Raw genomic sequence first — 16875 nt, forward strand, 5'->3', positions numbered from 1 at the left:
TCGGTAAAAATTCATATAATCTCCCGAAGGTTTTGACTCCTGTATCACGCAAATATCCTATGTTTTCGTTTCAAGCTATTTTTCTGACAGATCTAGATCACCATGACATCTCCAAGCGCCCCCAAGGACAAATTCTTCGAGAAGGTCATCAACCCCTACATCGCGGAGGTGCTGCAACACCCTCAAACCATTGAGATGCGTGATGGGTTGTTGCACATCCGCGATGTAGAGGGACCAAGGAGGATAGGAAGCGTGGAGATGAGGCTCGAAGAAATGGAGCAACAAGTTTTCAAGTGCCAGGGGATGGTGGAACATGGACTCAACGCCAACCACATGATGATCGCGGAGTTCACAAACAACCACCAGCTGGATGCCAAGAACATTGGGGAGACCATCTTCAAGCTTCACGAGAAGATCGAGCACCTCCAAGCCCAAATCTATGACCTGCAAAACCAAAACTGTGAGTATGAATATAGATTCAAGAGGATGAGTTTGGCTGCAGATTTGAGGATCCCGGAGACTCGATCATCCTTCTATGATGGTGAGCCTATGCCTTGGAAGATGGACGACAAGCCCACATCATCAACAACTCCACCACCCTCTTCATCGGCAAAGGAGATCTAATCATATGGGTATGGGCACTCCCCTTGGCAATTGCCAAGCTTGGGGGAGGTGCCCCGGTATCGTATCACCATCACATCTCTATCTTTACCGTTTTTCTTAGTTTGACCCTTTTAGTATTATCTTGATCTAGTAGAATAAAGTTTTAGTATGATCTAGTTTTGAGTTCTACTTTATGATCCCTCTATGTAATCGAGTCCGTGAGTTATATATAATAAAGATTAGTGTTGAGTTAAGGGCTTGATTATTTTGCCATGATATTGAGGGAATGAAAGAAAAGAGAAAAGAATAAAAAGAAACAAAGAGATCATATTGATCTTATGGACAGTAATGACTTCACATATAAAGAGTATGATGATTAAAAGTTGTTGAGAGTTGACAAACATAGTTTTGGTCATCGTTGCAATTAATAGGAAGTAATAAACAAAGAGAGGTTTCACATATAAATATACCATCTTGGACATCTTTTATGATTGTGAGCACTCATTAAAGTATGACATGACTAAAGAGTTGATGTTGGACAAGGAAGACAACGTAATGGGTTATGTTTTCTTATATCTGAGTTAAAGTATATTGTCATGGATCATCCAACATGTTGAGTTTGCCTTTCCCCCTCATGCTAGCCAAATTCTTTGCACCAAGTAGAGATACTACTTGTGCTTCCAAATATCCTTAAACCAAGTTTTGCCATGAGAGTCCACCATACCTACCTATGGATTGAGTAAGATCCTTCAAGTAAGTTGTCATCGGTGCAAGCAATAAAAATTGCTCTCTAAATATGTATGATTGATTAGTGTGGAGGAAATAAGATTTATACGATCTTGTGATGTGGAAGAAATAAAAGCGACGAACTGCATAATAAAGGTCCACATCACAAGTGGCAATATAAAGTGACGTTCTTTCGCATTAAGATTTTGTGCATCCAACCCTGAAAGCGCATGACAACCTCTGCTTCCCTCTGCGAAGAGCCTATCCTTTACTTTTATCTCCTACCCTTATGCAAGAGTCATGGTGATCTTCACCTTTCCTTTTTACATTTTATCCTTTGGCAAGCACATTGTGTTGGAAAGATCCTGATATATATACCCAATTGGATGTAAGTTAGCATGAACTATTATTGTTGAAATTACCCTTGAGGTAAAAGGTTGGGAGGCGAAACTATAAGTCCCTATCTTTCTCTGTGTTCGATTAAAACTCCGTAACCACAAGTATTGCGTGAGTGTTAGCAATTGTGAAAGACTAAATGATAGTTGAGTATGTGAACTTGCTGAAAAGCTCTTACATAGACTCTTTCTGATGTTATGATAAATTGTAATTGCCTCAATGACTGAGATTATAGTTTGTTAGTTCTCAATGAAGTTTCTGATTCATACTTGACATTGTGAATAGATTATTACTTGAGCATAAGAAATCATATGACAATATCCATATATGTTGCTGTTATAAGAATGATCATGATGCCCTCATGTCCGTATTTTATTTTATCGACACCTCTACCTCTAAACATGTGGACATATTTATCGTTATCGGCTTCCGCTTGAGGACAAGCGAGGTCTAAGCTTGGGGGAGTTGATACGTCCATTCTGCATCATGCTTTTATGTCAATATTTATTGCATTATGGACTGTTATAACACATTATGTCACAATACTTATGCCTATTCTCTCTTATTTTACAAGGTTTACATAAAGAGGGAGAATGCCGGCAGCTGGAATTCTGGGCTGGAAAAGGAGCAAATATTAGAGACCTATTCTGCGCAACTCCAAAAGTCCTGAAACTCCACGGAAGTTATTTTTGGAAATAATAAAAGAAACTGAGCGAAGAAAAAACAAGAGGGGGCCCACGCCCTGGCCACGAGCGTGGGGGGCGCGCCCCCTGCCTCGTGGGCCCCCTGGTGGCCCTCCGGTGCCTATCTTCTACTATATGAAGTCTTTCATAGTATTCAACACACTCATAAGAATTTTTTTTACTAATCTTGGATGCCTATCATAATTAAAGCAAATTACCATGCTGTTTTGTAGGACTCTCAAAATAATATAAGTGAAGCATGAGAGAAAAATAGTTTCTATAAAACAAATCCACCACCGTGCTCTAAAAGATATAAGTGAAGCACTAGAGCAAAAACTATATTGCTCAAAAGATATAAGTGAAGCACATAGAGTATTCTAATAAATTCAGAATCATGTGTGTCTCTCTCAAAAGGTGTGTACAGCAAGGATGATTGTGGTGAACTAAAAAGCAAAGACTCAAATCATACAAGATGCTCCAAGCAAAACACATATCATGTGGTGAATAAAAATATAGCTCCAAGTAAAGTTACCGATGGACGAAGACGAAAGAGGGGATGCCTTCCGGGGCATCCCCAAGCTTTGGCTTTTTGGTGTCCTTAGATTATCTTGGGGTGCCATGGGAATCCCCAAGCTTAGGCTCTTGCCACTCCTTGTTCCATAATCCATCAAATCTTTTACCCAAAACTTGAAAACTTCACAACACAAAACTTAACAGAAAATCTCGTGAGCTCTGTTAGCGAAAGAAAACAAAACACCACTTCAAGGTACTGTAATGAACTCATTCTTTATTTATATTGGTGTTAAACCTACTGTATTCCAACTTCTCCATGGTTTATAAACTATTTTATTAGCCATAGATTCATCAAAATAAGCAAACAACACACGAAAAACAGAATCTGTCAAAAACAGAACAGTCTGTAGTAATCTGTAACTAACGCAAACTTCTGGAACTCAGTAAAATCTACCAAAATAGGACAAACTAGACAATTTGTTTATTGATCTACTACAATTGGAATCAGTATTTTATCACATTTTGGTGATTCTTAACAATTGTTTTCGTGAACAGAAAGTTTCTGGAATTTTCAGCAAGATCAAATAACTATCATCCAAGAAGATCCTATAGGTTTAACTTGGCACAAACACTAATTAAAACATAAAAAAAATATAACCAGAGGCTAGATCAAAGATTTATTCCTGAACAGAAGCAAAAAGAAAAAAAACTAAAATAAATTGGGTTGCCTCCCAACAAGCGCTATCGTTTAACGCCCCTAGCTAGGCATACAAGCAAAGATAGATCTAGGTATTGCCATCTTTAGTTTTAGGGCAGAAAAGATCAAACTTATTATCTATGGAATTAATCTTTCTATTTTGCTAAAGCACGTGGCTATTAATGGTAGAAGAAAGATTAAGCACGTTACGGAAATTTGCATCTAAGCTAGCCTTCATCTCTTTGATAGATTCGTTTTGGTAGGAGAGCAAAAGAGAGGTAGATTCAACTTTCTCATTCATGGGGTGCCCAAATATGGTCTTCATCTTTTCATAAGTATCTATGGCATCCCCTTCAAGAAAACCTTCTTCAAATATAGAATCTAAGACATGCTTAAATGAAGAAGGTAGGGCAACATAAAACCTCTTTAAGTAAATTTCAATTTGGTATTGGGGCACATAGCTAGCCCGGATCCTTAATAGTCTATCCCAAGCATCTTTTAAAGATTCATCAAGTAAATAACGAAAAATTCCGGAATCATCTTCATCAAAATTATTAAGGCTCTCATTGATAACTCTGGCAGGTTTTTCCATAGCACCATTATTTACGAGTTTAGATAGAATAGCAGGATTGTCCAAAGTACTAAAACTCGGGAGAGAAACCCCAACCCTTTTTGATTCCGACATGGCGAAAGGAAGGTGAGCGGAAAAGAGAGGGCGAATAAAACGGCAAGGGTGAAGTGGGGGAGAGGAAAACGAGAGGCAAATGGCAAATAATGTAATGCGAGGGATAAGAGTTTGGGATGGGTACTTTGTATGTCTTGACTTGACTTGACTTGGCTTGGATCTCCCCGGCAACGGCGCCAGAAATCCTTCTTGCTATATCTTGAGCACTGCGTTGGTTTTCCCTTGAAGAGGAAAGGGTGATGCAGTAAAGTAGCGTAAGTATTTCCCTCAGTTTTTGAGAACCAAGGTATCAATCCAGTAGGAGATCACGCACGAGTCCCTCACACCTACACAAACAAATAAGAACCTCGCAACCAACGCGATAAAGGGGTTGTCAATCCCTCCACGGTCACTTACGAGAGTGAGATCTGATAGATATGATAAGATAATATTTTTGGTATTTTTATGATAAAGAGAAATAAAGATGCAAAGTAAAATAAAAGTCAATAAAAATAACTAAGTGTTGGAAGATTAATATGATGGAAAATAGACCCGGGGGCCACAGGTTTCACTAGTGGCTTCTCTCAAGAGCATAAGTATTACGGTGGGTAAACGAATTACTGTCGAGCAATTGATAGAATTGAGCATGGTTATGAGAATATCTAGGTATGATCATGTATATAGGCATCACGTCCGTGACAAGTAGACCGAAACGATTCTGCGTCTACTTCTATTACTCCACACATCGACCGCTATCCAGCATGCATCTAGAGTATTAAGTTCATAAGAACAGAGTAATGCTTTAAGTAAGATGACATGATGTAGAGGGATAAACTCATGCAATATGATATAAACCCCATCTTTTTATCCTCCATGGAAACAATACAATACGTGTCGTTCCCTTTCTGTCACTGGGATCGAGCACCGCAAGATTGAACCCAAAGCTAAGCACTTCTCCCATTGCAAGAAAGATCAATCTAGTAGGCCAAACCAAACTGATAATTCGAAGAGACTTGCAAAGATAACCAATCATACATAAAAGAATTCACAGGAGATTCAAATATTATTCATAGCTAATCTTGATCATAAACCCACAATTCATCGGATCTCGACAAACACACCGCAAAAGAAGATTACATCGAATAGATCTCCAAGAGAATCAAGGAGAACTTTGTATTGATATCCAAAGAGAGAGAAGAAGCCATCTAGCTAATAACTATGGACCTGAAGGTCTGAGGTAAACTACTCACACATCATCGGAGAGGCTATGGTCTTGATGTAGAAGCGCTCCGTGATCAATGCCCCCTCCGGCGGAGCGCCGGAAAAGGCCCCAAGATGGCATCTCACTGGTACAGAAGGTTGCGGCAGTGGAAATAGGGTTTTGGCTCCTGTTCTGATGTTTTCGGGGTACGTAGGTATATATAGGAGGAAGAAGTACGTCGGTGGAGCAACGTGGCCCCCACGAGGGTGGAGGGCGCGCCTGGGGGGGTAGGCGCGCCCCCTGCCTCGAGCTCTCCTCGTTGATTTCTTTACGTAGACTCCAAGTCCTCTGGATCACGTTTGTTCCGAAAATCACGTTCCCGAAGGTTTCATTCTGTTTGGACTCCGTTTGATATCCTTTTCCTTCGAAACACTGAAATAGGCAAAAAACTGCAATTTGGGCTGGGCCTCCGGTTAATAGGTTAGTCCCAAAAATAATATAAAAGTGTATAATAAAGCTCATTAAACATCCAAAACAGAATATAATATAGCATGGAACAATCAAAAATTATAGATACGTTGGAGACGTATCAAGCATCCCCAAGCTTAATTCCTGCTCGTCCTCGAGTAGGTAAATGATAAAAACAGAATTTTTGATGTGGAATGCTACTTAGCATAATTTTCAATGTAATTCTCTTATTTGTGGTATGAATATTCAGATCCGAAAGATTCAAGATAAAAGTTTAATATTGACATAAAAAATAATAATACTTCAAGCATACTAACTAAGCAATTATGTCTTCTCAAAATAACATGGCCAAAGAAAGTTATTCCTACAAAATCATATAGTTTGTCTATGCTCTATCTTCATCACACAAATTATTTAAATCATGCACAACCCCGATGACAAGCCAAGCAATTGTTTCATACTTTTGGTGTTCTCAAACTTTTTCAATCTTCACGCAATACATGAGCGTGAGCCATGGACATAGCACTATATGTGGAATAGAAGGGTGGTTGTGGAGAAGACAAAAAGGAGAAGATAGTCTCACATCAACTAGGCGTATCAACGGGCTATGGAGATGCCCATCAATAGATATCAATGTGAGTGAGTAGGGATTGCCATGCAACAGACGCACTAGAGCTATAAGTATATGAAAGCTCAACAAAAGAAACTAAGTGGGTGTGCATCCAACTCGCTTGCTCACGAAGACCTAGGGCATTTTGAGGAAGCCCATCATTGGAGTATACAAGCCAAGTTCTATAATGAAAAATTCTCACTAGTATATGAAAGTGATATCATAGGAGACTCTCTATCATGAAGATCATGGTGCTACTTTGAAGCACAAGTGTGGAAAAAGGATAGTAGCATTGTCCCTTCTCTCTTTTTCTCTCATTTTTTTGGGCCTTTTCCTTTTTTATGGCATCTTTTCTTTTTTTTTTTCCTTTTTTTCGTCCGGAGTCTCATCCCGACTTGTGGGGGAATCATAGTCTCCATGATCCTTTCCTCACTTGGGACAATGCTCTAATAATGATGATCATCACACTTTTATTACTTACAACTCAACAATTACAACTCAAAACTTAGAACATAATATGACTCTATGTGAATGCCTCTGGCGGTGTACCGGGATGTAATGAATCAAGAGTGACATGTATGAAAATAATGAACGGTGGCTTTGCCACAAATACGATGTCAACTACATGATCACACAAAGCAATATGACAATGATGGAGTGTGTCATAGTAAACGAAACGGTGGTAAGTTGCATGGCAATATATCTCGGAATGGCTATGGAAATGCCATGATAGGTAGGTATGGTGGCTGTTTTGAGGAAGGTATATGGTGTGTGTATGATACCGGCGAAAAGTGTGCGGTATTAGAGAGGCTAGCAATGGTGGAAAGATGAAAAGTGTGTATAATCCATGGACTCAACAGTAGTCATAAAGAACTCATATACTTGTTGCAAAAATCTACAAGTTATCAAAGCAAAGTATTACGTGCATGCTCCTAGGGGGATAGATTGCTAGGAAAAGACCATCGCTCGTCCCCGACCGCCACTCATAAGGAAGACAATCAATAAATAAATCATGCTCCGACTTCATCACATAACGGTTCACCATACGTGCATGCTACGTGATACGTCCATTTTGCATCATGCTTTTATATCGATATTTATTGCATTATGGGCTGTTATTACACATTATGTCACAATACTTATGCCTATTCTCTCTTATTTTACAAGGTTTACATAAAGAGGGAGAATGCCGGCAGCTGGAATTCTGGGTTGGAAAAGGAGCAAATATTAGAGACCTATTCTGCGCAACTCCAAAAGTCCTGAAACTCCACGGAAGATATTTTTGGAAATAATAAAAAAACTGAGCGAAGAAAATACCAGAGCGGGCCCACACCCTGGTCACGAGGGTGGGGGCGCGCCCCCTGCCTCGTGGGCCCCCTGGTGGCCCTCCGGTGCCTATCTTCTGCTATATGAAGTCTTTCGTCCGAGAAAAAATCATAAGCAAGCTTTCGGGACGAGACTCCGCCGCCGCGAGGCGGAACCTTGGCAGACCCAATCTAGTGTTGGGGAACGTAGCGGAAATTCAAAATTTTCTACGCATCACCAAGATCAATCTATGGAGTAATCTAGCAACGAGGGGAAGGGGAGTGCATCTACATACCCTTGTAGATCGTGATGCGGAAGCGTTGCAAGAACGCGGATGAAGGAGTCGTACTCGTAGCGATTCAGATCGCGGTTGATTCCGATCTAAGCGCCGAACCACGGCGCCTCCGCGTTCAACACACGTGCAGCCCGGTGATGTCTCCCACGCCTTGATCCAGCAAGGAGAGAGGGAGAGGTTGGGGAAGACTCCGTCCAGCAGCAGCACAACGGCATGGTGGTGATGGAGGAACGTGGCACTCTAGCAGGGCTTCGCCAAGCACTGCGAGAGACGAGGAGGGAGAGGGGTAGGGCTGCGCCAAGAGAGAGGTGTTCTCATGTGTATGGCAGCCCCAAAACCCCCACTATATATAGGGGAGGGGGAGGGGCTGCGCCCCCATCTAGGGTTCCCCCCCAAGGGGTGCGGCAAGCCCTAGATGGGACTTGGGGGGCGGCCAAGGGGGGAGAGAGGGGGGCGCACCACTAGGTGGGCCTTAGGCCCATCTGAGCCTAGGGTTTCCCCCTTCCCCCCCTCCATGCGCCCTGGGCCCCTTGTGGGAGGCGCACCAGCCCACCTAGGGGCTGGTCCCTTCCCACACTTGGCCCACGCAGCCCTCTGGGGCCGGTGGCCCCACCTGGTGGATCCCCGGGACCCTCCCGGTGGTCCCGGTACGTTACCGATAGCACTCGAAACTTTTCCGGTGACCAAAACATGACTTCCCATATATAAATCTTTACCTCCGGACCATTCCGGAACTCCTCGTGACGTCCGGGATCTCATCCGGGACTCCGAACAAAATTCGGTAACCACGTATATCTATTCCCTATAACCCTAGCGTCATCGAACCTTAAGTGTGTAGACCCTACGGGTTCGGGAACCATGCAGGCATGACCGAGACGTTCTCCGGCCAATAACCAACAGCGGGATCTGGATACCCATGTTGGATCCCACATGTTCCATGATGATCTCATCGGATGAACCACGATGTCGGGGATTCAATCAATCCCGTATACAATTCCCTTTGTCAATCGGTATGTTACTTGCCCGAGATTCGATCGTCGGTATCCCGATACCTTGTTCAATCTCGTTACCGGCAAGTCTCTTTACTCGTTCCGTAACACATCATCCCGTGATCAACTACTTGGTCACATTGTGCACATTATGATGATGTCCTACCGAGTGGGCCCAGAGATACCCCTCCGTTTACACGGAGTGACAAATCCCAGTCTCGATTCGTGCCAACCCAACAGACACTTTCGGAGATACCTGTAGTGCACCTTTTTATAGCCACCCAGTTACGTTGTGACGTTTGGTACACCCAAAGCATTCCTACGGTATCCGGGAGTTGCACAATCTCATGGTCTAAGGAAATGATACTTGACATTAGAAAAGCTCTTAGCAAACGAACTAAACGATCTTGTGCTAGGCTTAGGATTGGGTCTTGTCCATCACATCATTCTCCTAATGATGTGATCCCGTTATCAACGACATCCAATGTCCATGGTCAGGAAACCGTAACCATCTATTGATCAACGAGCTAGTCAACTAGAGGCTTACTAGGGACATGGTGTTATCTATGTATCCACACATGTATCTGAGTTTCCTATCAATACAATTCTAGCATGGATAATAAACGATTATCATGAACAAGGAAATATAATAATAACCAATTTATTATTGCCTCTAGGGCATATTTCCAACAGTCTCCCACTTGCACTAGAGTCAATAATCTAGTTCACATCACCATGTGATTAACACTCACAGGTCACATCACCATGTGACCAACATCCAAAGAGTTTACTAGAGTCAACAATCTATTTCACATCACTATGTGATTAACACTCAATGAGTTCTGGTTTGATCATGTTATGCTTGTGCGAGAGGTTATTAGTCAACGGGTCTGAACCTTTCAGATCCGTGTGTGCTTTACGAATATCTATGTCATCTTGTGGATGCTACCACGCGCTACTTGGAGCCATTTCAAATAACTGCTCTACTATACGAATCCGGTTTACTACTTAGAGTCATCCGGATTACTGTCAAAGTTCGCATCGACGTAACCCTTTACGACGAACTCCTTTTCACCTCCATAATCGAGAAAATTCCTTAGTCCACTAGATACTAAGGATAAGTTCGACCGCTGTCATGTGATCCATTCCCGGATCACTATTGTACCCCTTGACCAACTCATGGCAAGGCACACTTCAAGTGCGGTACACAGCATAGCATACTGTAGAGCCTACGTCTAAAGCATAGGGGACGACCTTCGTCCTTTCTCTCTCTTCTGCTGTGGTCAGGTCTTGAGTCTTACTCAATACTCACACCTTGTAACATAGCCAAGAACTCCTTCTTTGCTGATCTATTTTGAACTCTTTCAAAACCATGTCAAGGTGTGCGTTCTTTGAAAATATCATCAGGCGTCTTGATCTATCTTTATAGATCTTGATGCCCAATATGTAAGCAGCTTTATCCAGGTCTTCCTTTGAAAAACTCCTTTCAAACAACCCTTTATGCTTTCCAGAAATTTTACATCATTTCGGATCAACAATATGTCATTCACATATACTTATCAGAAATGTTGTAGCGCTCCCACTCACTTTATTGTAAATACAAGTTTCTAACTAACTTTGTATAAACCCAAAAACTTTGATCACTCCATCAAAGCATATATTCTGACTCCGAGATGCTTGCTCTAGTCCATGGAAGGATCGCTGGAGCTAGCATACCTTTTAGCATCCTTAGGATCGACAAAACCTTTCTGATTGTATCACATACAACCTTTCCTTACGAAAACTGGTAAGGAAACTTGTTTTTGACATCCATCTGCCAGATTTCATAAATGCAGCTAATGCTAACATGATTCCGACGGACTTAAGCATCGCTACGGATGAGAAAATCTCATCGTAGTCAACTCCTTGAACTTGTGAAAAATACTCTTTGCCACAAGTCGAGCTTCATAGACGGTAACATTACCGTCCACGTCCGTCTTCTTCTTAAAGATCCATTTATATCAATGGCTTGCCGATCATCGGGCAAGTTCACCAAAGTCCATGCTTTGTTCTGATACATGGATCCTATCTCAGATTTCATGGCTTCTAACCATTTGTCGGAATATGGGCCCACCATCGCTTCTCCATAGCTCGTAGGTTCAGTATTGTCTAACAACATGATATCTAAGACAGGATTACCGTACCAGTCAGGAGTAGTACATATCCTTGTCGACCTACGAGGTTTGGTAGTGACTTGATCCGAAGTTTCATGATCACTATCATAAGCTTCCAGTTCAATTGGTGTAGGTGCCACATGAACAACTTTTTGTGCCCTGCTACACACTAGTTGAAGTGACGGTTCAATAACCTTATCAAGTCTCCACCATCCTCCCACTCAATTCTTTGGAGAGAAACTTTTCCTCGAGAAAGGACTCGTTTCTAGAAGCAATTACTTTTGCTTCCAGATCTGAAATAGGAGGTATACCCAACTGTTTTGGGTATTCTATGAAGATGCATTTATCCGCTTTGGGTTCAAGCTTATCGGCCTAAAATTTTTTCACATAAGCATCGCAGCCCCAAACTTTTACGAAACGACAACTTAGGTTTCTCTAAACGGTGTCGTCTCAAGGGAATTGCGTGGTGCCCCTTTTAAAGTGAATGTGGTTATCTCTAATGCCTAACCCATAAACGATAGTGGTAATTTGATAAGAGACATCATGGTATGCACCATATCCAATAGGGTGCAGTTATGATGTCCGGACACACCATCACACTGTGGTGTTCCACGCGGTATTAATTGTGAAACACTTTCCACAATGTCTTAATTGTGTGCCAAACTCGTAACTCAGATACTCATCTCTATGATCATATCACAGACATTTTATCCTCTTGTCACGACGATCTTCAACTTCACTCTAAAATTACTTGAACCTTTCAATAATTCATACTTGTGTTTCATCAAGTAAATACACTCAGCATCTACTCAAATCATCTATGAAGTAAGAACATAACGATATCCACTGCATGCCTCAGCACTCATTGGGCTGCATACATCAAAATGTATTACTTCCAACAAGTTCCTCTCTTGTTCCATCTTACTGAAAATGAGGCCTTTCAGTCATCTTGCCCATTTGGTATGATTTGCATGTCTCAAGTGATTCAAAATCAAGTGAGTCCAAACGATCCATCTGCATGGAGTTTCTTCATACCAATAGACATGGTTCGCATGTCTCAATCTTTTCAAAAAACGAGTGAGTCCAAAGATCCATCTACATGGAGCTTCTTCATGCGTTCTATACCAATATGACTCAAATGGCAGTGCCACAAGTATGTGGTACTATCATCACTATTTTATATCTTTTGGCACGAACATGTGTATTACTGCGATCGAGATTCATTTTAGGTGCAAGACCATTGAAGGTATTATTCAAATAAACAGAGTAACCATTATTCTCCTTAAATGAATAACCGTATTGCGATAAACATAATCCAATCATGTTTATGCTCAACGCAAACACCAATCTTGATGGTAGAGGGAGCATGCGATGCTTGATCACACCAACCTTGGAAACACTTCCAACACACATCGTCATCTCACCTTTAGCTAGTCTCCGTTTATTCCGCAGCTTTTATTTCGAGTTACTAACACTTAGCAACCGAACCGGTATCTAATACTCTGGTGCTGCTAGGAGTACTAGTAAAGTACACACTCATATAATGTATATCCAATATACTTCTGTCGACCTTGCCTGCCTTCTCATCTACCAAGTATCTAGGGTAGTTCTGCTTCAGTGACCGTTCCCCTCATTACAGAAGCACTTAGTCTCGGGTTTGGGTTTAACCTTGGGATTCTTCACTAGAGCAGCAAATGATTTGTTGTTTCATGAAGTATCCCTTTTGCCCTTGCCCTTCTTGAAACTAGTGGTTTTACTAACCATCAACAATTGATGCTCCTATTTGATTTCTACTTTCGCGGTGTCAAACATCGCGAATAGCTCAAGGATCATCATATCTATCCCTGATATGTTATAGTTCATCACGAAGCTCTAATAGCTTGGTGGAAGTGACTATGGAGAACCATCACTATCTCATCTGGAAGATTAACTCCCACTCGATTCAAGCGATTGTGGTACTCAGACAATCTGAGCACATGCTCAACGATTTAGCTTTTCTCCCTTAGTCTGCAGGCTTAAGAAACTTGTCAGAGGTCTCATACCTCTTGACGTGGGCACTAGTCTGAAATCCCAATTTCAGTCTTCGGAACATCTCATATGTTCTGCGACGTTTCAAAAACGTCTTTGGTGCCACAATTCTAAACCATTAGCATTATGCACTGAACTATCACGTAGTCATCAAAACGTGTATGTCATATGTTTCGCAACATCTACAGACGACGCTGAGGTTCAGCACACCGAGCGGTGCATTAAGGACATAAGCCTTCTGTGCAGCAATGAGGACAATCCTCAGTTTACGGACCCAGTCCGCATAACTGCTACTACCAACTTTCAACTAAATTTTCTCTAGGAACATCTCTTAAACAGTAGAACTAAAGCGTAAGCTATGACATAATTTGCAAAGACCTTTTGACTATGTTCATGATAAGTAAATTCATCTGATTAATTAATGAACTCCCACTCAGATAGACATCCCTCTAGTCATCTAAGTGATACATGATCCGAGTCAAACTAGGCCATGTCCGATCATCACCTGAGACGGACTAGTCATCATCGGTGAACATCTCCATGTTGATCGTATCTACTATATGACTCATGTTCGACCTTTCGATCTCTTGTGTTCCGAGGCCATGTCTGTACATGCTAGGCTCGTCAAGTCAACCTAAGTGTTTCACATGTGTTCCGAGGCCATGTCTGTACATGCTAGGCTCGTCAACACCCGTTGTATTCGAACGTTAGAATCTATCACACCCGATCATCACGTGGTGCTTTGAAACAACGAACCTTCGCAACGGTGCATAGTTAGGGGGAACACGTCTCTTGAAATTTTAGTGAGGGATCATCTTATTTATGCTACCGTCGTTCTAAGCAAATAAGATGTAAACATGATAAACATCACATGCAAATCATAAAGTGACATGATATGGCCAATATCATCTTGCGCCTTTTGATCTCCATCTTCGAGGCGCGGCATGATCACCTTCGTCACCAGCATGACACCATGATCTCCATCATCATGATTTCCATCATCGTGTCTTCATGAAGTTGTCTCGCCAACTATTACTTCTACTACTATGGCTAACGGTTAGCAATAAAGTAAAGTAATTACATGGCGTTATTCATTGAAACGCAGGTCATACAATAAATTAAGACAACTCCTATGGCTCCTGCCGGTTGTCATACTCATCGACATGCAAGTCGTGATTCCTATTACAAGAACTTGATCAATCTCATACATCACATATATCATTCATCGCATCCTTTTGGCCATATCACATCACATAGCATACCCTGCAAAAACAAGTTAGACGTCCTCTAATTGTTGTTGCATGTTTTACGTGGCTGCTATGGGTTTCTAGCAAGAACGTTTCTTACCTACGCAAAATCCACAACGTGATATGCCAATTTCTATTTACCCTTCATAAGGACCCTTTTCATCGAATCCGATCCGACTAAAGTGGGAGAGACAAACACCCGCTAGCCACCTTATGCAACTAGTGCATGTCAGTTGGTGGAACCTGTCTCACATAAGTGTACGTGTAAGGTTAGTCCAGGCCGCTTCATCCCACGATGCCGCCGAATCAAGATAAGACTAGTAACGGCAAGTAAATTGACAAAATCGACGCCCACAACTACTTTGTGTTCTACTCGTGCATAGAAACTACGCATAGACCTAGCTCATGATGCCACTGTAGGGGAACGTAGCGGAAATTCAAAATTTTCTACGCATCACCAAGATCAATCTATGGAGTAATCTAGCAACGAGGGGAAGGGGAGTGCATCTACATACCCTTGTAGATCGTGATGCGGAAGCGTTGCAAGAACGCGGATGAAGGAGTCGTACTCGTAGCGATTCAGATCGCGGTTGATTCCGATCTAAGTGCCGAACCACGGCGCCTCCGCGTTCAACACACGTGCAGCCCGGTGACGTCTCCCACGCCTTGATCCAGCAAGGAGAGAGGGAGAGGTGGGGAAGACTCCGTCCAGCAGCAGCACAACGGCATGGTGGTGATGGAGGAGCGTGGCACTCCAGCAGGGCTTCGCCAAGCACTGCGAGAGACGAGGAGGGAGAGGGGTAGGGCTGCGCCAAGAGAGAGGTGTTCTCATGTGTATGGCAGCCCCAAAACCCCCACTATATATAGGGGAGGGGGAGGGGCTGCGCCCCCATCTAGGGTTCCCCCCCAAGGGGTGCGGCCAGCCCTAGATGGGACTTGGGGGGCGGCCAAGGGGGGAGAGAGGGGGGCACACCACTAGGTGGGCCTTAGGCCCATCTGAGCCTAGGGCTTCCCCCTTCCCCCCCTTCCCGCGCCCTGGGCCCCTTGTGGGAGGCGCACCAGCCCACCTAGGGGCTGGTCCCTTCACACACTTGGCCAACGCAGCCCTCTGGGGCCGGTGGCCCCACCTGGTGGACCCCCGGGACCCTCCCGGTGGTCCCGGTACGTTACCGATAGCACCCGAAACTTTTCCGGTGACCAAAACAGGACTTCCCATATATAAATCTTTACCTCCGGACCATTCTGGAACTCCTCGTGACGTCCGGGATCTCATCTGGGACTTCGAACAACATTCGGTAACCACGTATATCTATTCCCTATAACCCTAGCGTCATCGAACCTTAAGTGTGTAGACCCTACGGGTTCGGGAACCATGCAGACATGACCGAGACGTTCTCCGGCCAATAACCAACAGCGGGATCTGGATACCCATGTTGGCTCCCACATGTTCCACGTTGATCTCATCGGATGAACCACGATGTCAGGGATTCAATCAATCCCGTATACAATTCCCTTTGTTAATCGGTATGTTACTTGCCCGAGATTCGATCGTCGGTATCCCGATACCTTGTTCAATCTCGTTACCGGCAAGTCTCTTTACTCGTTCCGTAACACATCATCCCGTGATCAACTCCTTGGTCACATTGTGCACATTATGATGATGTCCTACCGAGTGGGCCCAGAGATACCTCTCCGTTTACACGGAGTGACAAATCCCAGTCTCGATTCGTGCCAACCCAACAGACACTTTCGGAGATACCTGTAGTGCACCTTTATAGCCACCCAGTTACGTTGTGACGTTTGTGAAGGAAATATGCCCTAGGGGCAATAATAAAGTATTATATATTTCCTTATATCATGATAAATGTTTATTATTCATGCTAGAATTGTATTAACCAGAAACATAATACATGTGTGAATACATAGACAAACAGAGTGTCACTAGTATGCCTCTACTTGACTAGCTCGTTAATCAAAGATGGTTATGTTTCCTAGCCATAGACATGAGTTGTCATTTGATTAACGGGATCACCTCATTAGGAGAATGACGTGATTGACTTGACCCATTCCGTTAGCTTAGCACCCGATCGTTTAGTATGTTGCTATTGCTTTCTTCATGACTTATACATGTTCCTATGACTATGAGATTATGCAACTCCCGTTTACCGGAGGAACACTTTGTGTGCTACCAAACGTCACAACGTAAATGGGTGATTATAAAGGTGCTCTACAGGTGTCTCCAAAGGTACTTGTTGGGTTGGCGTATTTCGAGATTAGGATTTGTCACTCCAATTGTC

Source organism: Aegilops tauschii, chromosome 1, assembly GCF_002575655.3.
Source record: "Aegilops tauschii subsp. strangulata cultivar AL8/78 chromosome 1, Aet v6.0, whole genome shotgun sequence".
NCBI lineage: Eukaryota > Viridiplantae > Streptophyta > Magnoliopsida > Poales > Poaceae > Aegilops > Aegilops tauschii.